Source organism: Eleutherodactylus coqui, chromosome 9 (assembly GCF_035609145.1).
Source record: "Eleutherodactylus coqui strain aEleCoq1 chromosome 9, aEleCoq1.hap1, whole genome shotgun sequence".
NCBI classification, from domain to species: Eukaryota; Metazoa; Chordata; class Amphibia; order Anura; family Eleutherodactylidae; genus Eleutherodactylus; species Eleutherodactylus coqui.
In genome coordinates, this window is record NC_089845.1 from 86558875 (window position 1) to 86580633 (window position 21759).

The following is a 21759-nucleotide window of genomic DNA, read 5'->3' on the forward strand; positions in this document are numbered from 1 at the left end:
AGGTTGTCACTGACTATTTGAATAGCTACTTTTGTTTAGTATTTTATTTTCGGAAGCTTGGCTGCAGAATGGGCATGGTATTGCCTTAAGTTGTAAGGGGTGTAATCCAGTGCTAATATTGTAGGTGAACTTGTAAATTTAAAGTTGAATAACGTGATGGGTCCATATGGCATCCACCCCACACTTCTTACAGAACAAAAGATTGTATTCTGAAAAAGGGTGAGTTACAAATCGTGATCAGAAGGACATGTCATGAGTTCTATTCTTTGTCAAAACAAAAGAAACTGCAGTTCAATGTTTTCAAATGTAAAATAATGCTCTTGGGAGAAGAAATCCCCAGAATGAGTATCATATTGGCTGTTCTGTGATAGCTAGAACTTCAGAAAAGAAGGATTTAAGAGTTCTGATTTCTCACAGCTTCAAAATGAGTCTACAATGTGATTAGGGAGCAGGCAAAGAAAAGTAGGATTCTAAGCTGCATAGTTAGAGGTGAAACCAGTAGAAAGAGGGAAATTGTGATACTGCTGTATAGAGCTGTTGTAAGACCGCATTTAGATATCTTGTTCAGTTTTGGAGACCTCTACAGAAAGTCCAAAAATGGTCTGCAGACATGATGGAAAGTCTCAACAACAAAACTTAAGAAAGAGGAAGTTTCTTTTATTTGTGTATTTTTCTGAGATTAGTTGGGGAAAAATCTGAAGCAATCTTAGAAAATATTTTTTTACTGAAAGAGTAGTATATACTTGGAACAAATTCCAGCAGATGTGGTTGGAAAATCAACAATAAGTCAATGTAAGCATGCCTGGGATAAATATACTGTATGTATCCCAATAGATAAATATAGAAGAGCAAGTAGAAGGGTAGACTAAATGGACCAAGTATTTTTTCTGCTGTCAATTTACTATGTTTCTAAGTGGATATGATGCAAACAAAAGAAAAATTGCACTAAGACACCATCTTAAATGGGGAAAATTGAAAAATTGCACATGTATGTCGCAGGCTGTTAAGCAGGAAGATATAGAGAAAGGGGCAGGGTCTGTCCTTATTAGAGAGCTGTTTTCTCAGATGATCTGGGAAGATCAGAGCCACACAGGGCTTTTCATGGTCCAGGCTCCTACCAGGCTTGCGTTTAGGCTTATGTTTACCACTCTTAACTAGAGCCCCACAGATGTAATGGTGTGCGCATCCTCCCACACAGTCTGCAGACCAGAACGTAGGAGCAACTAAAGTAGATGGCAGCTCAGGGCAAGTTCTCCATGCGGCCAAATCTCAGTACGCTTTGAGACACACTCCAGCAGCAAAGCCACAACAGGATGTATTTCCTTTTTGTTCCACAAGTCTCTTCTCTTCACAACATGAGGCTGTAGCAGGGCAAGGGGCAAAATACCAAGCCTCTATCTGCAAGATAGCGGGTGCAGCACAGGGCTAAACAGGTGAGCTGAGCGGTTATTCTCGTTGCTAGCCTCCAGTTCAGTTAATTATAGAAAAAATTACCAAAATTACCAATAAAAGTAACTGGCAAATTTATTTTGTAGTTTGTGTTTTTAATTGCTGTGTTGCTTTGCAGATTGACAGAAAAACAAAACCCCTGCATACGTGAATGCATACTATTTGTATCTATCCTGAATGTTTTACCACATTTTTAATTATTATTTTTATAAAAGTCATGTGTTAGGGTCTTTCAGTGAATCTATTAATATTAATAGGACTCCTTTAACATCTTTTTTTTTTACTACCAGGACTCATGTAATTCATTTTTATACCATAATAAAAAATGACTTTGATCTATTGTTTAAATCACGTTTTCATATTAAACATTTTTTTCATTGTCAGTGAATTTTTAATTTTACTCTTTCCATATATAGAAACTCTGAAATCTTGCTGTTTTCACTCTGGCCATTGAGCCTTATAATGTGCTTACATTTTCTATCCTGTAGAAATCACTTTTCAGCAGTCTTCTTATTATACTCCAAGGAACAAGGAGAAAGGTTTCACCAAGATATGCAGCAGTTTGAGCTGGTGTGGTAGACTCCCAAAATGTAGAGAGTACCACCTAGATGAGGAGGTAGTCGATCCTATAGCTGGGTCTAGTAAGCTCAATTAGCCCAGTAATCCCCCCAAGACAATGCAGGAACAAAAATAAAAAACAGCAGCAGCACCAGCCTCTGTGGTGCTATATAGCCGCCAGCCTACCACAGAGGCTGGTGCTGCTGCTGTTTTTTATTTATCTAGGTGGTACTCTCTACATTTTGGGAGTCTACCACACCAATTTTTCAATTTGATTATTGGTTCCTGTTTGTTTGGGTTCCTGATGAAACTACGTGATATGTAGTGGAAACGCGTAGAACCTCTGTACTTTGGAAATTTAGTACCTGATCAAATTTGGTTGGGTCCTTTTCAATTTCCCTTCTTGTTACCTAGAAACATAGGGATTTACGTGGCATTGACCACGTTATATCTATCATCCTTTTCCTCTTGGTACATACATCCTGATCTGGGACATTTATGTTCTCTTGATGATACACCACACAGACTGAGTTAAGCAGAATTGAGTGATCTCATTCGAGACCTTGACTTGGCAAAGGAGAAAGCAGAACTTCTAGGGTCAAGACTATAGCAATGGAATCTTCTCCAACATGATGTCAAGATCTCACAGTACAGAGAATGTCAGAGGGATCTGCTTCCTTTTTTTGAGAAGAAAAACAATCTGGTTGTTTGCTGTGATGTTAAAGGTTTTGTGAAATGTTTGAATTTTAACCATGATCCAACTGAATGAAGGCTATTCATAGACTCCTCCAAGCTTAGTTTGAAAGCTGTATTACTTCACAATGGCAACCGTCTTCCTTCTATTCCTGTTGGTCATGCAGTTCACATGAAGGAGACTTATGCAAACATGACAGCCTTCCTTGACTTAATCAATTATGCTGAACACAAGTGGAAAATCTGTGGTGATCTAAAAGTCATTGCTGTACGCTTAGGAATGCAACTGGGGTACACTAAATACTGTTGCTTTTTGTGTATGTGGGACAGTAGGGATAGGAAATCACATTACATTCAAGCGGACTGGCCTGCAAGAAATCTTGACTCTACCAAGGAAAATGTCGTTGCTGAGCCTCTCGTGGACCCAAAAGATGTTGTTCTTCCACCCCTTCATATAGAGTTGAGTTTAATGAAATGATTTTGTTAAAGGTATGAACCAGGAAGGACGGGCATTTAAGTACTTAAGAGGCTAATTTCCTAGAGTGAGTGATGCAAAGGTTAAGGAAGGTATTTTGGCTGGGCCACAAATTTGACAACTTGTAAAGGCTCCTGTGTTTGACCGAGTTTTGGAGGGAAAAGAAAAGGAAGCTTGGCAAGCCTTAAAGGGAATTATTCATGGATTCTTAGGCAATAAAAGAAATGATAACTACACTCAGTTGGTGACAGTACTTCTGGAAAAAATACCATCAACTCGGATGCAACATGTCCCTTAAAATCCATTTTCTCCACCCCCACGTAGACTTTTCCCCTCCTAGTTGTAAAGCTGTCAGTGATGAACACAGAGAAAGATTCCACGAGGATATTTCTGCAATGTAACAAATATATCAGGGCTGTTGGAATGAAGCAATGCTTGCGGATTACTGCTGGTCTGTGTGTAGGGATGCTCTGGAATTCACTTACAAAAGGCAAGCCAAAAGAAAACGATCTAATGAAGTCACCACATGATTCTCTTCACACCAAACCACCTGCCAGGAATTCTTCCATCAATTTAGAGCTCTAAGAATGTAACTGTCATTAAAAAATTTCAAATGCACTTTCAATGTTGTTAGCATATGTAATTAAAATGTATCATTTTCTCTTAATACGTTAAAATAACATACTTCCACCTATTGTATATAACAGAACCTAGAGCTAATAAAATTTTTTCTTTATCTTATTCATTTTTCTCACCCCCAAATTAATACACGAATACAAGGTCACCTGGGCAATATTAACAGAAAAGAGGCCACTCCACTCTCTAATCATATGTGGCATGTACACGGGGGTAACATCAAGGATCTGAAATTCCAGGGCCTAGAACGGATAAGAACTTATAGCAGACGAGGGGATGTAGACAAAAGGCTTCTACAGAAAGAGGCGGAATGGATATTTAGGCTCAAATCCATGCACCCCGAAGGCATTAATGAGGTCATCTCGTTTAATAGCTTCATTAAGTGAATGCTACCCCCCTTCTCCCTTTAAACTAGGTTACGGTAATTTAGTGGTGTTCCCTGGCGATTCATTCTATTGACTCCACGGTAAATAACCATATGTGATGCGTCTTTGGCTTTTGTTTGATGCACTGTTATCTACTTAACATCATTTTGGGCTGGCATTTTTAGTTCCAATCTCAAGACAACATCTCCTATACGAATATGTACCGTTATATCTAGATACATATCGTCCCCTATTTGGTCCTCCGGTTGCCCTTATCTTTCTTTAAAAGCTATTTGGATACAGTTTATATGCCCCGCCTCCCCCTTCTTACGTAAATATCATCTGCCATTTAACATATCCACTGAGCTGTAGGTCTACTTACCTTTGCTATTTCAGTTGCATTTAACAATTCATGCATAAACTGAATATTGATAAATCATAATAGTATTGGTATTCACCTAACTGAAAAATTAGGTAATCATGATAATGAAATTTGAATTATGCATAAATAGTGAGAAGTACCAGGAATTTTATGACTCTGTAATAAAGCGATTACATGAAAATGCTTTATTATGCATATTATGCACAAGCAGCAAGGAGTTAATTAACCTCATTATTATGTTTTATAACCGTAGATATCCACAAAATTCAGAGGTGGCTGTTTGATAAACATCCTTCCCATCTTGCTCTTTGTGGGTCTACTTCCATTTAATAATAGACCTAGATCATATGGATCTATGCGATTTGTATCGCTAATGGACTCCAATAAAATGGCGCCATGCTGTGGACCCGACATTAGGTACCAGGGATGTCCGCAGTGAGGATTGGCTGGATTCCCCTCCTGTATTTGTGAGCACCTCCTCCCTATGATGTGCAATGCCTCTGGATTATGGAGCACCTTCCTCTAGGATGCGCCCGCCGTGCGTCTGACGTCACTAACACGCGACACACACGTCGTGTGTCTGACGTCATTGGCGCGCGACACGCACGCAGTGACACACTAGGGTACTAGGTTACGCCCATCAGAAGGAGGAGATTGTTGATCCTCTATCGCGTCCTCTGGCACCTCCCCTAGAGTCCATCCGCCCAGGACTCCGCTGCTGACGGCAGATCTGGGAATTGATCGGATGAATGGATAAGGTAATGAGGGTGCCATTATACTAATGAAGGACGGCAGATGTTTAATAATTCTATCAAGCTGGGGATTATTTGAAAGAGGCATATCTGTGAACATAATTAACTTAGCACCAATCAGTAAGGACTGAGGTCATAAGGGGTGTGACACATGCTACACATTGCTAATTATTCCCACCCCTAGCATTGGCTGCCCCCCACATAGATGGGAGGGACTAACTAGGCTTGCAGACTATAAAATGAAGCAGCTTCCAGCACAGTCAGACAGCCACCAACCCACCATCAGGGCTGGAGGCTATATCATTTTCTATCTATACTTAACATATTTGGGTATTGTCCCCTTCTTTGCGTCGCTACTTAGCTCAGAGTGTGCACTAATCTGGTCATATTAATTGACCTAGGTCTCGACTAGACATAATATCAAGAGGATTAGACCCTGTTCTGTTGTTTGGTAACAGGGCATGCAGGTCTAGTCTAAGATTAACCGTCTCCATACTGGTTTGGAGAGAGCTATAGATGTGAGTGTGTGCAAGGAACGCAAGATGCTCTAAATGAATATATATCAGAATTGATCACTACCCTTCACTGCACTCCGAAACATCTACCCAATCTCAAGATATGAGACTTTGGATGCAACTGTTTGGATGCTAAATGTTCTATCTATACTTAGCTTATTGGGGTATTGTCCCCTTCTTTGCGTCGTTGCTTAGCTCAGAGTTTGCACTAATCTGGTCATATTAATTGACCTAGGTCTCAGCTAGACGTAATATCAAGCAGATTAGGCCCTGTTCTGTTGTTTGGTAACAGGGCATGCAGGTCTAGTCTAAGATTAACCGTCTCCATACTGGTTTGGAGAGAGCTATAGATGTGAGTGTGTGCAAGGAACGCAAGATGCTCTGAATAAATATATATCAGAATTGAGCACTACCCTCCACTGCACTCCGAAACATCTACCCAGTCTCAAGATATGAGACTTGGGAAGCAACTGTTTGGACGCTAAAACATATGTCCATTATCATTTAGTCACTTACGGCTTTGTTTAGGAGTGGGGAGACATACATCAGATCTCCACCCTAATGTCTAGGAGTGGGTGTCAATACACCAGACCCACTCCTGGTCATTTCTGAAACCTCTGACCACCTGGTTCTTGAAAAGTTGTAGGTCCAACTGAAATGCATTGAACCACAATTATCTTGTTTGGAAACTATACTATCCATTTATCTTTACCAGTAGATCTCTATTTATGGCACTACTGTCTATTCTATTACATTGACATCAATACTATATTGACATCAATAAATGTTAGGGCATAACCTGTTTACCTATATAGGCTAAATTGCTTTATAGGAGTGGAGGTAGTCTATCCAGTTAATTAACCTAGAGGGGGAATAAGTATCAGACTGTAAGATACTACACCAGTACTGAATCGTGACTGTCAATATCCCATAAAATTTCCTAGGCTCGAATTTAGATACTGGAGACCCTCCAATCTCCCATTTTTATTTATTTTTTGTGGGAGGTTCTTACAGAAAAAAAATCAGTTTCGGATATAACGTACATCTGAAATCATTATTTGAACTCTGTATGAACCACCTTTTTTTAAATATTGTGCGAAGGAAGAGCACACGTGTCTTCTCTGTTTGTGTACGTTTTGTCTTTACTAATTGTGGATTTTTCTAAGCCCAACATTTTTAATGCATATCAATAAAGATTATTTTAGGGTTCTTCTGTGACTATAAAATTAATAAGATTCGACTCATAAAGTTAAGGAAACATTCTAAAGTATTTTTTTTGTTGGCCAGTGTTATCAATGTCCTGACCACAAAAGCAAACTTTTTTCGAAATGAAAGTTATTTTCCATGATATTTTATAGTAAGCTAACAGTAACTAATAAAGTTTTCTTAGACACAAAAATCGCATTGCCTAGCATCAATACAGGCAATATATTACAATGAATGTTAACACATATATAGATAATAGAGATGAGCGAGCATACTCGTCCGAGCTTGATGCTCGTTCGAGTATTAGGGTGCTCGAGATGCTCGTTACTCGAGACGAGCACCACGCAGTACTCGTCTCGATTAAACGAGCACTGACCATTGAATTCAATGGAGCCGGCAATACAGCCGGCTCTATTGAAAGCAATGGGCTGCCGGCGTACGCGGGATGAATTGTCGGGAGGAGCTTAAATATATAAGCCCTTCCCTGCAATTCATCTAGAAATGTGTAAAAATAAAAAATATATATATACTCACCTGGTCCCGGCAGAACGATGTTAGCCCATTGAATTCAATGGAGCCGGCAATACGGCTGACTCCATTGAAAGCAATGGGCTGCCGGCGATCGCGGGATGAATTGTCGGGAAGGGGTTAAATATATAAGCCCTTCCCTGCAATTCATCCAGAAATGTGTAAAAATAAAAAATATATATATACTTACCTGGTCCCGGCAGACGGAGTTCAGCGCGGCAGGCTGCAGTTCTCCTGAACTGCTCTAAACAGCTGTGAGTAGTATTCAGCAGCCGGGGATTTAAAATCCCCGCCTGCTGAATGAGATGCCTCTGATTGATCACAGCCTGACCAATCAGAGGCATCCCTCACTCACACCCATTCATGAATTCATGAATGGGTGAGTGAGGGCTGCCTCTGATTGGCTCAGGGGCAGCTCTCAGCTGTCCCTGCGCTGAGCCAATCAGAGGCAGCCCTCACTCACCCATTCATGAATTCATGAATGGGTGTGAGTGAGGGATGCCTCTGATTGGTCAGGCTGTGATCAATCAGAGGCATCTCATTCAGCAGGCGGGGATTTTAAATCCCCGGCTGCTGAATACTACTCACAGCTGTTTAGAGCAGTTCAGGAGAACTGCAGCCTGCCGCGCTGAACTCTGTCTGCCGGGACCAGGTAAGTATATATATATTTTTTATTTTTACACATTTCTGGATGAATTGCAGGGAAGGGCTTATATATTTAACCCCTTCCCGACAATTCATCCCGCGATCGCCGGCAGCCCATTGCTTTCAATGGAGTCGGCTGTATTGCCGGCTCCATTGAATTCAATGGGCTAACATCGTTCTGCCGGGACCAGGTAAGTATATATATATTTTTTATTTTTACACATTTCTGGATGAATTGTAGGGAAGGGCTTATATATTTAAGCCCTTCCCGACAATTCATCCCGCGTACGCCGGCAACCCATTGCTTTCAATAGAGCCATTGCCGGCTCCATTGAATTCAATGGGCTAACATCGTTCTTCTCTGCCACAGCTGTTACAGCTGTGGCAGAGGAGAACGATCTTTACGCTGACAGTGGGGGGGGTCTCACTCTTGCCGCTATTGTGGCTTAATAGTGGGACCTGGGAACTTGAGATGCAGCCCAAAATGTAGCTCCTCGCCTGCCCTATTCATTTCTGTGTCGTTTCCATCACTTTCTTGTGTTTTGCAGATTTTTACAAATGAAAACCTTAGCGAGCATCGGCGATATACAAAAATGCTCGAGTCACCCATTGACTTCAATGGGGTTCGTTACTCGAAACGAACTCTCGAGCATCACTGAAAGTTCGACTCGAGTAACGAGCACCCGAGCATTTTGGTGCTCGCTCATCTCTAATAGATAACGAAGGATCCATCACTGACAATAGATCAGCTCACCTCCTCCCCTACCTGCACAATAACCTCTGCACCGCTTATAAAACATGTAAAGAGTTATCTCTTGCCTCTAGGTTTCTATGGTTCATATGACTAATGTAAAGCATATCTCTGAATGCTATTAAAAGCAGTTCAGGTATAGTCATTTAAAGAAAATATGATTTTAAAAAGTCTACATTCAAAAATTAAAAACAGATCAGAAAAAAGAACATACATCACTATCCTCTTTAACTTAGTGCCTAAAATATCAGTGATATATTCCCCTTGAGGGTTATAGGCCATATGGGAACTCAGTTTCTAACTAATGAAATGAATATTCAACTCTAAGGGCTCAGTTAGACGAGCACATTTTTCATGCAAGTTAGGTAAGTTTTCAAAATGATCTATTAGAACCAATGCTTTCCAATGAAAGTGGTCACATGTGAGTGCAAATGCACCCGGTCACACGGTTTTTTTTACACGCGATGTGCGATTTTTTTTCCCCCGCACCTATAATGCGTGGAAAATTTGCTCGTCTGACTGAGCCCTTAAGTTTGCCATAAACATTAGTGTAAAGTGGAACTAAACAAACAATTTCAAGCAAAACGGTCGTTCATAGAGGGAAATTTAACAAAGAACAATGGCTTTAACTAACCAATGACAGAATGTCATTGTCTGGAAGGAAGTTGTCTGTGTTTAAAATTTTTATTTGTTGGTCACTGTAACATGATAGCATATGGTGCAGTCAGCTATTACAGACAATTACTTTGTGAGATTGTCACTGAGCATGCAGTGCTAGTTGGAATAACTGTAATGACCAATATGGACTAAAGTGTGTACGACTATGTCAGCATAATGATGATCATATGATCGTTCATTGAATGCACGTTCAACCAACTAATTATATCTAATGTATATGACAACTGTTAATACTTTGCAAGGCCTCATTCACATGAGCGTGTTTATGTGCATACATATGTGCGCACAAAGTCGCGTGTCTATTTAGAACCATTCGTTCCCTATGCTGTGTTTACATGTCCGTGTTTTACAAGCATGCAAACGCACGTACCTGCAAAACATAGGACATACGTGCAGGCATAGGTCCGTGCTTCGTGTCAATATTCCCCGTGGGGAGTCCCCTTGTCACTGAACACTGTGACAGCACTGTCACAATGTTCAGTGACAAGGGGACTCCCAGGGGGAGTAAAGAATCCCCTGCCACAGCTGTGACAGCTGTGGCAAAGGATCGCGATCTTCTCCAATTTAATTCAATGCGGTTGCCACTGCTTCTGATGACCCCATTGAAAGCAATGGGCTGCTGGCAACCCCTGCAGTGATTTTTGGGGAAGGGCTTCAAATATAAGACCTTCCCTGAAAATCATCCCTGGTTTGTGTAAAAAATGAAAAAAAACATATACACACCTCTCCGCCGCTGTTGGGGCTCAGGCGCATCTGAATTCAGTGAAGGGCTGAGCACTGCCTGTGATTGGCTTAGCGCTGTGACCAATGACAGGCAGCGTTCAGCTGTCATTCAATGAATGGCTGAGTGCTGCCTGTGATTGGCTGAGCACTTAGCCAATCAGTTACAGCCCTTTCAGCAGGCAGGGATTTTAAATCCCCACCTGCTGAAAGAACTTCACAACACTGCTGCGGACCGAAGCAGCTGGCTGCACCTGAGCCCCAACAGTGGCAGAGAGGTGAGTATATATTTTTTTATTTTTTACACAAGCCAGGGATGATTTTCAGGGAAGGGCTTATATTTAAAGCCCCTTCCCGAAAAATCACTGCAGCGGTTGTCTGCAGAGCATTGTTTTCAATGGTGCGGCCGGCAGCAGCGGTGGCCCCATTGAAAGCAATGGGAACAGACCTGTGTTCACGTGTGTTTTTGCACGGACGTGGGCGTGCGGTTTTGTGCTAACCTATGTACTAACATAAACACGCTCGTGTGAACGAAGCCTAAACATGTGCAATCTATCCAGTTGATAATATATTTCAAACTAACCTCCAGATCTTGGTGCTCTTTTAAAAACTTTACTTGTTAGTAAAATATGTGCATTTCTAAATCAATATTACAATATTTTCACCAAATATCCTCCAGATATAGATGGAGTTCTTATTTGCTAATGGAAAATTTTGTAGACAGTGTCCAAGGCAGTTGTCTATTATCCAACACGATATAGGGGGCTAAATAAGGTCTTTTTTATAGCTCCTTAGCCTCCAGAAGATAAATAAAAGCACTGCATCAGTCTATAGTAGTCTAATTTTGGCAATCGTTGTCGCTGTCATGCAAGTATAGTTTATTTATTGGAGATGGTACATATTGTACCATTATATTTTCAGTAATGTCTCCCAAACTAAGAGATTTGGATCTGGAAAGAAGAAATCAGTAGCTCTTATAATTATGCAACAACATATTTCCTTTGTAATTGTCTGATTTTTTTAAAGTTCACTCTATAGCCATTAAAATTAATCCAGTTCACAACAGCACTATTAGATGCAATAAATCAAACTACTAACATTCGCTCACCACTTAGACAACAGAACATCGGGTATAATTCTGCAGTAGCTTCACACAGTGTAAATCTCACTAGTAAATCATATACTTTAGACTGTACCATGTGAAAGTTGTACTCAGTTTATTCTATGATTTTTAAATGCAGACCACAATTTAATGACAAGTCATAAAATTAAAAAAAAAAAAAAAGCTATAATTTGATAAACCGCAGGTCCCTTGTGCAATACATATGATATAATATAAAATGACAAGCAATAGTATAGTCTACTTAAAAGTTACACTTAGAATTTCTCTGCCAAATGCATTTCCAAGCAGACTTCGCTTCTTCCTCGGTGAACATTGGTTCGCAATTAAACTCTATCAAGGGTGTTTCTTTGGAAATGATTTTCTATTAATGAAATATCTCTATAGGTATGCAAACCTGTTGCGAGTGATTGTCTGATAAGAACTTGGAGGCATTTTATAAAGAATAGCAGTTCCAGTATATTGTTAACAATACTATATATATATATATATATATATATATATATATTAGTATTTATTGTAGCAAACCGAGGATCATTCGCTCACATCACAGGTAGACACCAATGGGTTAAACTCCAAATTCTGATTTATTTTCACAATTCTCAGCAATAGCAGCTTGCTTCAGCACAGCACTTTATGCACGTAAACTTAAATGTCCTTTTACTTCAAGGTTTTAATAAACAGTCCAACTGTGGTTCTCACCCACTCTCCAGGGCAGCTTCATACAGTTGTCTTCAGGACTCACTCTGTTTTCCCTCAGGAAGGCTTCACCCCAAGCTTCCTCAGGCACACGAACAGACTCTTTCCAGCATCCAGGTCACTCTCCAGACCTCTTGCATCCAGGTCTCCCCCTGGATTTGTCTTGGACTCTCACAGCCCATGTCCCTCTCACTGGACCTCTCTGGCTCACAACCCCGATCCCTTTCACTGGAACTGTCTCTGGCTTGCAGCCCACTTCACCTCAAGCTTCCTGAGGCACACAAACAGCCTCTCCAGCATCCAGGTCTCTCTCCAGACCTCTTACTCCCAGGGCCAGAGCTTCCCACGCGTCCCGCCAGAACAACGTCTCTCCGCCTGGTCACAGCGTCTCTCTCTGCTTGCAACAGGAGTCAGGTTACAACTGCAGTCTGGTTCTGCCAGACACACACACCTCTGACTGCAGCAGGAACAAACACCTTTATCCTCCTTACTGACCACACCTGTGGGTGTTTTCCCCTTGTCTCAGGCACCAGACTGACTGTCTGTTGCCCCCTACAGGCCACTCTCTGCAGCGCACCCCCTACACACACATATATATAAATAAATATATATATATATATATATATATATATATATATATATGTATATAAAATGCGTGTGTGTGTGTCTGTGTGTGTGTTTCCACAAGGGTCCCACAATTTATCAAATTATAATTCCTTTTATTATATTTTATGATTTGTCTTTAAATTGTGTTTTTTATTTAAATATGATAGAATAAACTGAGTATGACTTTCGATTGTTACAATCTAGAGTATATTATCTACTATTTAGATACAATAAATGTGTAATCTAGGGGTTGTTAAGCAATTGGGACATTCTGTATAAAATTGCCAAATTATTGACAGGTTATAATCTTAAAATCAGATAAAGTCTAAACTCTGTTTTCAGGCAGATAAAGTATATTTGAAAATTTAATGCCGTATGTAATCCCTTTACCAGCATTAACATTTTCAGTTCTTATCTCATGCCTCAGGATATATTCTTTGTAAAGTGTTAGCTGCCAGACTGAGTCCACATTGATAGAGCATATGGTGACCACTTGATGACAGCCGACAGCTCTTTGGAACGTATAAAAGGCTTTCAGATTCAATTTCCAGGTAGTGCAGCCTCTAAGGGCTCCAACGCCATAAACACATAAAAATCACGCTGGTTTAATTTTGTATGGTCAAAAGAAAGAGTACAGAGACAGCATTTTTATTTGCCTATATCAATTCAGTTGATACTTAACATAGAATAGATACTTAACATAGAACTACATCTGCGTAGTGATGAGAGTATTTAAAATTTATAAGAGACCTATGTCAATTAAGCTACACATTGTTTTGACTTTTACCCTTGGTTAGGGCTGAAGTAAGGCCAATGATTAATTCAAACAATGGCATATGAGCGATAATCGTTGCGTGTAAATGCTACTATTGTGCACTTTTTGGCTAAATGATGATTTTTAGGTGAGCTTAAAATCCATCGTTCAGCCAAAGTGAGATAACACAGACCGCACGCTGTGTTCTCAATGGGTGTCAGGAAATTACATTGTATTCTGCTGACAGCTCGTGTCAGTACAAAGCAGCTGTGTGAAGAGCCCAGCCCACATGCTGGACTCTGCAAAGAGCTTCTGGAGGCCCTTTTACATGCAAGTGAAGCTGATATGAGTCTTAATGGACATTAGTGTCCAGTAGCACTTTATGCAAAATGATTGCTAAAACTATTAATCTTTCAATCATTTAAAAAATAGTTTCTGAGTGTAAACGGGCTTTAAAGTGGTTGCCTCACCAATCTTTTTATCAATGAAAGAATATGCTAAACAACCTATTATACTATCAACTCTATTTTAACATCACTTCAAGACAGCACCTACTAAAGCATTTACTTGCATGCATGTAAATGTAAGTTTGTATGTATATAATGAGTTATTTCTCTATATACCTTCCATGGAATCTGTGGCTGATGGAGATTGTTCTTTGATCAAAACATGCCTTCAGTACTGGAGTACTACATGGGATCATTGCAAATATTTGACACCCAATGGTTGCTCTTTAATCTAGGGATCCATACCACAGTTCTCCACAACAATAGGTGATTCCAAAGGTTCCCAGCAGAGAGATCACTGATTGTCACTTGTTTGCACAGAAAACTATGTTACAAAAAATAATGCAAACACTTCTGAATTGTTTGTTTGAAAAAAATAAGTATATAACCCTATATGAAATTGTGGTTTTAGAAAATAAAGTATGGAATGCTTTGACTTCCTACCATGAGTCATCTGAATTGGACAATGCGTACCCAGGTTGTACAAAATTACAAATGCAGTGCTATTTTCAGATGTATAGACTGCTGAGAATGAGTACTGGCTCTCTCAGCACAGTATGAATAAAATATATTTTCATTGTCATCTAATCTATTTGAGAAAAGATGATTTGCATTGATTCTAAATACTTCATTCTGCTCTTTAAAATAATGAGAACATTTTTCACAGTGTCTTATGCTGGATGGTATATCTGGCATATCTGTGTAGTCTAACATTGTACCACTTATTAGTTGGCTAAGCTTATGACAAGCATTGGACCAAAATTTGCCTAAATGTTTGGCGCGCAGTGGGACACTTAAGCCCCACCCCACCCCAAGCCATGCCTGGTTGTTGAGCAAGTCATAAAAAAGCCCAAAAGTGTCTATAAAAACATAATGAGGGCTTAGTCACACAGGTGTTTTTTCACACAAAAAATCGCATGGCCGAAGCCAGCATCACGGCTGAAAAGAATGCTGCTGTGTAAAAAATAAAATATATATACTCACCTTTTTGCAGCTGCTGGAGATCAGCCGTGTCCAGACGGCTCTCCTCCTGAACTGCTTTCTGTAATATTCAGCAGCCGGGGATTTAAAATCCCCGCCTGCTGAATAGGCTGCCTCTGATTGGTCCCAGCCCTCAGCCAATCAGAGGCAGCTCTCACTCACCCATTCATGAATTCATGAATGGGTGAGTGAGAGCTGCCTCTGATTGGCTGAGCGCTGTGACCAATCAGAGGCAGCTCTCACTCACCCATTCTTGAATTCATGAATGGGTGAGTGAGTGCTTCCTCTGATTGGATGAGAACTGTGACCAATCAGAGGCAGCTCTCAGCTATTGAATGAGAGCTGAGAGCTGCCTCTGATTGGTCCCAGTGCTCAGCCAATCAGAGGCAGCACTCACTCACCCATTCATGAATTCATGAATGTTTGAGTGAGAGCTGCCTCTGATTGGCTGAGGGCTGGAACCAATCAGAAAGCAGTTTAGGAGAAGAGCCGGCTGGATGCGGCTGATCTTCGGCAGCTGCAAAAAGGTGAGTATATATATTTTATTTTTTACACTTTTTTGGATACTTTTCAGGGAAGGGCTTATATTTGAAGCCCTTCCCCGAAAATTAATACAGCGCTTGCCAGCAGTCCATTGACTTCAATGGGAGAACGATCTTTAGTATATTTTCTCAATGGGGTCGGAGCTGCTTCCACCGGCCCAATTGAGAGCATATACAAGAACAACGATTTGTGCAGAACGCAGTTACATGCGTTCTGCGAATCATTGTGTCATATAATTTTTGGCACATCCGCATAAAAAATTGACATGTGACCGATCCCATTGCAAAGCATTGAGTATATATAGATGCAAATCGCAAGCGCATCTGCAAATCGGGCTTACAAACGCCTGTCTGACTAAGCCCTAAATGTGGCACAAACCTGAAAGACAATTTTCTGCTATAACTTGTGCGAGAAAATTGTAGAATTTTCAATAGGAAATCTGTCCCATTATGTATTATTTTATAGAAAGATAATTAACCTGCAAGTATATTTTTGAAATGTAGGAAAAATTCAGGATAAGTCTTGGAAAAACATTAAACCTCAATGAAAATTATTGCATAAAACTCAAGTCCCCAGTACTTCCCAGTCCTTTGAATGGCATTTGACAATATGAAGTGAACTTGAGTCAAGTTAGTATACAACATATGAGCCAGAAACATAAACAATCAGGTGACCCTAAATCCTGTGTCTTCTAAACTAGTCTTTATCCTTAAAGAAGTTGTCCAAGTTATGAAAGGCCATCCTAAAGGGTCACCCATAGTGTAAAATAAAAAAAGAGCTGGTGCTTCCCTCTCCCAGATTTCCACTTGTTCCTGGTAACTTTGGGTCTCTGCTGTGTTGTTGTTTACAGGCTATAGTCAGCCTGTGACATCCCATAAACCTACTGCTGCAGCCAATCATTGCAATAATTGCTGGGTGCTGTCATTGGCTGCAGCAGTTTGTTTGGAGACATGCAGACTGACTGTAACCTGTAAAAATGATGTCAGCAGGGATACTCAGAAATTGTGGAGGGGACAAATGGGTAATGAGGAGAGGTGAGAATCAGGTCCTTTGTTATTTTACACCATGGGAGACCCTTTAGGATAGCCTTTTATAACTCGGACAGCCCCTTTAGTGGTTATGTGACTTCTAAATCTCCTACTAATAAGACAGCTGAAAATAATCTAATCAGTGGAACCCAGAGTGACCAGAGCCAGTTGCTATGATGAACAGTAAAAAGGGCTCGCACACACTTGCGATTTTTTATCACTGCTTCTTTTTCAAATGTCGATGGGACTTTCTAACGTTAAAACGCATCACATAAAAATTGCAAAGCACAAACTTGTGATGCGTTGCTAACATCAGAAAGTCCCATTGACATTTGCGTTAAAAAAACGCAAGTGCGTGGGAGCCTTTAATATCTACAGAAAGCTGCAAAAAGCTTTTGAAAAGCTCAGGACAAAGCCAGTGCTGAAGTCTGGGAAAAAAAAAACTTGTATAAAACTATAGGTTAAAATAGTTTAAAGCACCTTTTAGATTGTGACTTAAATTCAGGCACAATATGAAAGCCATACAAGACTAATATAAAAGTGGTATTGAGTATAACAACAAATATTATGGTCTATACTTGGCATCAGTAATACCTGTTTGTTTTGTATTCCGATATCCAAGTATAAATGAGACCTAACACTCCATCAGCTTGACTGCCCAGCTCTATTATTTGCCAATTTAACGGCTTGACCTTCTAAAACTTAACAACCTGACGTTCCCCAGTACCTTAGTGCACAAAATAGTTTAAGAATTAAATGACAAAATACAAAATTCATTCACACAATTTATTTTACATTATTAAACATTTAATACCAAATGTGTTTTATTATATTAAAATAATATTATAAATGAAAAATCTCCTCAAATTTTTGCATTAGGTATAATTAGTTAAAATAGGATAACAATCTCCATATCAAGTTGAGACATAAGTCTGAAAGATGCTTGTCTGAGCTCTTTGACTTGCATCTGTGACGAGAATTGAGGCTTATGTGCAGCAATATGTTATATAATGTGCATAGTCTTTAGTAGGGGGGGTCAGGGGTGAACGGAGGGTGGCGGGTAGTAGCGGGGGGCAGTGGGAGATAGCGGGGGGGGGGGGGGGGAGAGAAAGAGAGATGCTCACTCGAGTAATTGCCTTCTCCGAGCGTGCTCGCTCATCTTTAGTTTTTAGGGGTCTCACTAATTGTATATTAGTACAATGGTGATATTGGAACACAATTGCTTGTGTACCCTTCACAGACAAAGGCTTGACAAAGACCCCAATGGGGTCGAAACGTAGCAAGATTTTGGAGGAATAAATTACGGCTTTGCATTACGCCCAGGATGCTGCCATTCCTTTATTGAGACATTGGAGTTTTGTAGGACTTAGACATTGATGGTCTATCCTTATGATGCTGGATTGCTGGAAGGCTACCTCCCATTACCTTTGCTGATTAGCATAATGAACAGGTTCCCTTCATTGTTTACACAGGCACATCACTGTATATACTGTATGTGTGGGGTCCATTCAGCTTTATATAGAATAAAGGTTGCTTATTAGAGATGAGCGAACACCAAAATGTTCGGGTGCTCGTTATTCGGAACGAACTTCCCGCGATGCTCGAGGGTTCGTTTCGAACAACGAACCCCATTGAAGTCAATGGGCGACCAGAGCATTTTTGTATTTCGCCGATGCTCGCTAAGGTTTTCATGTGTGAGAATCTGGGCAATTCAACAAAGTGATGGGAACGACACAGCAACGGATAGGGCAGGCGAGGGGCTACATGTTGGGCTGCATCTCAAGTTCACAGGTCCCACTATTAAGCCACAATACCGGCAAGAGTGGGCCCCCCCCCCTCCCAACAACTTTTACTTCTGAAAAGCCCTCATTAGCATGGCATACCTTTGCTAAGCACCACACTGCCTCCAACAAAGCACAATCACTGCCTGCATGACACTCCACTGACACTTCTCCTGGGTTACATGCTGCCCAACCGCCCCCCCTCCCCCCCACAGCGCACACCAAAGTGTCCCTGGGCAGCCTTCAGCTGCCGTCATGCCACACCACGCTCATGTCTATTTAGAATTGCGTCTGCCATGACGAGGGACCGCAGGCACACACTGCAGAGGTTGGCACGGCTAGGCAGCGACCCTCTTTAAAAGGGGCGGGGCGATAGCCCACAATGCTGTACAGAAGCAATGAGAAATAGAATCCTGTGCCACCGCCATCAGGAGCTGCACACGTGGGCATAGCAATGGGGAACCTATGTGCCACACACTATTCATTCTGTCAAGGTGTCTGCATGCCCCAGTCAGACCGGGCTTTTTAATTCATAGACACAGGCAGGTACAACTCCCTATTGTGAAGTCCCTGTCGACCCACAGCATGGGTGGCTCCCTGGAACCCACCGGCGGTACACAGAAATATCCCATTGCATTGCCCAACACAGCTGAGGTAGTAATGTCGTGCTTAATGCAGGTGGGCTTCGGCCCACACTGCATGCCCCAGTCTGACTGGGGTTCTTTATAAGTGTACAGATGTAGTAAAAACTCCGTGTGCACCTACAGCATGGGTGGGTGCCAGGAAGCCACCGGCGGTACATAGAAATATCCCATTGCATTGCCCAACACAGCTGAGGTAGTAATGTTGTGCTTAACCCTTTCCAATCCAATTTGTATATGGTTTTCCTAGGGGGCTTACTCTTTTTCTGCCGTTATACAACGGCGCTATATGCTGGCTAAAGCCAGTACTGCATGAGCTGACACGTAGGATAGGCTCCGACAGCAGAGAGGCTGGCAATATACAGTAAGAGAACCCCGACGGACGTCTACCAACAACGGAGCTGTACAGCCTTAAACCCTAATGTCTTCACAGGTCACACAGTGGACTGGAAAGGGTTAATGCAGGTGGGTTTCGGCCCACACTGCATGCCCCAGTCAGACTGGGTTTCTTTATAAGTGGAAACAGATGCATTTATAATTCCCTGTGGACCCACAGCATGGGTGGGTGCCAGGAAGCCACCGGCGGTACATAGAAATATTCCATTGCATTGCCCAACACAGCTGAGGTAGTAATGTCGTGCGTAATACAGGTGGGCTTCGGCCCACACTGCATGCCCCAGTCAGACTGGGGTTCTTTAGAAGTGTACAGATGTATTAAAAACTCCGTGTGCACCTACAGCATGGGTGGCTCCCTGGAACCCACCGGCGGTACATAAAAATATCCCATTGCATTGCCCAACACAGCTGAGGTAGTAATGTCGTGCTTAATGCAGGTGGGCTTCGGCCCACACTGCATGCCCCAGTCAGACTGGGGTTCTTTACAAGTGGACACATGTAGGTTAAACTCCCTGTGGACCCACTGCCTGGGTGGGTGCCAGGAAGCCACCGGCGGTACATAGAAATATCCCATTGCATTGCCCAACACAGCTGAGGTAGTAATGTCGTGCGTAATACAGGTGGGCTTCGGCCCACACTGCATGCCCCAGTCAGACTGGGGTTCTTTAGAAGTGGACACATGCAGTTACAACTCCCTGTGGACCCACAGCATGGGTGGCTCCCTGGAACCCACCGGCGGTACATAAAAATATCCCATTGCATTGCCCAACACAGCTGAGGTAACGTCAGCTGTAATGCAGGTGGGCTAAAAATTAATTTGATTACACTGTAGGCGAGGGCCCACAAAAATTGCTGTATCAACAGTACTAATGTACATCCCAAAAATTGGCCATGGCCAGCAAAGAGGGCAGGTGAAACCCATTAATCGCTTTGGTTAATGTGGCTTAAGTGGTAACTAGGCCTGGAGGCAGCCCAGTGTAACGAAAAATTGGTTCTAGTTAAAGTTCCAATGCTTTTAAGCGCATTGAAACTTATAAAAATTGTTCAGAAAAATTATTTGAGTGAGCCTTGTGGCCCTAAGAAAAATTGCCCGTTCAGCGTGATTACGTGAGGTTTCAGGAGGAGGAGCAGGAGGAGGAGGAGGAGGAATATTAGACACAGATTGATGAAGCAGAAATGTCCCCGTTTTGGATGGTGAGAGAGAACGTAGCTTCCATCCGCGGGTGCAGCCTACGTATTGCTTACGTATCGCTGCTGTCCGCTGGTGGAGAACAGAAGTCTGGGGAAATCCAGCCTTTGTTCATCTTGATGAGTGTTAGCCTGTCGGCACTGTTGGTTGACAAGCGGCTACGCTTATCTGTGATGATTCCCCCAGCCGCACTAAACACCCTCTCCGACAAGACGCTAGCCGCAGGACAAGCAAGCACCTCCAGGGCATACAGCGCTAGTTCAGGCCACGTGTCCAGCTTCGACACCCAGTAGTTGTAGGGGGCAGAGGCGTCACCAAGGATGGTCGTGCGATCCGCTACGTACTCCCTCACCATCCTTTTACAGTGCTCCCGCCGACTCAGCCGTGACTGGGGAGCGGTGACACAGTCTTGGTGGGGAGCCATAAAGCTGGCCAGGCCCTTAAAGACTGTTGCACTGCCTGGGATGTACATGCTGCTCGATCTACGCACATCCCCTGCTACCTTGCCCTCGGTACTGCGCCTTCTGCCACTAGCGCTGTCGGCTGGGAATTTTACCATCAGCTTGTCCGCAAGGGTCCTGTGGTATAGCAACACTCTCGAACCCCTTTCCTCTTCGGGAATCAGAGTGGGCAGGTTCTCCTTATACCGTGGATCGAGCAGTGTGTACACCCAGTAATCCGTCGTGGCCAGAATGCGTGCAACGCGAGGGTCACGAGAAAGGCATCCTAACATGAAGTCAGCCATGTGTGCCAGGGTACCTGTACGCAACACATGGCTGTCTTCACTAGGAAGATCACTTTCAGGATCCTCCTCCTCCTCCTCCTCAGGCCATACACACTGAAAGGATGACAGGCAATCAGCCGGTGTACCGTCAGCAGCGGCCCAAGCTGTCTCTTCCCCCTCCTCCTCATCCTCCTCATGCTCCTCCTCCTCCTCCTGTACGCGCTGAGAAATAGACAGGAGGGTGCCCTGACTATCCAGCGGCATACTGTCTTCCCCCGCCCCCGTTTCCGAGCGCAAAGCAGCTGCCTTTATGGTTTGCAGGGAATTTCTCAAGATGCATAGCAGAGGAATGGTGACGCTAATGATTGTAGCATCGCCGCTCACCACCTGGGTAGACTCCTCAAAATTAGATGTTTACGAATAACGAACATCCCGAAC